Here is a 247-nt window from a genome sequence, read left to right as displayed (position 1 = left end):
AAAAAAAAAAAAAAAAAAAAAAAAAGGGTGTACTCCTGACAGTCGTTGTCTATATTCTTAGTTTCGTTTGTAAATAACTCGTTTTGGCTTAGTGGACAAACAAGAATTATGGATGAACAAACATGGACAAATTTTAGACAATCGATTCCGCTAAATAGTTTAAAGGAAACACAGTCAGGTATACTCACGACATTAAATATTTTTCTGACAAACCTGATAAAAACAGTTTAAAAATAAAATCACAATT

The 247-nt window shown here is 28.7% G+C and overlaps 1 protein-coding gene across 1 annotated transcript in view; it reads right to left on the bottom strand.

Annotated features, from left to right (window-relative positions):
- LOC106744423 (microtubule-associated protein futsch-like) overlaps positions 1 to 247 on the bottom strand; it is a 52,984-nt gene that overhangs the window by 8,774 nt on the left and 43,963 nt on the right. The gene's annotated exons all lie outside the window — the stretch shown is intronic.

The sequence above is a fragment of the Dinoponera quadriceps genome, unplaced genomic scaffold, assembly GCF_001313825.1.
Source record: "Dinoponera quadriceps isolate SergipeBrazil2010 unplaced genomic scaffold, ASM131382v1 scaffold777, whole genome shotgun sequence".
NCBI classification, from domain to species: domain Eukaryota; kingdom Metazoa; phylum Arthropoda; class Insecta; order Hymenoptera; family Formicidae; genus Dinoponera; species Dinoponera quadriceps.
The sequence above is the reverse complement of the archived record's forward strand: the minus strand, read 5'-3'. Positions and strand labels throughout refer to the sequence as shown.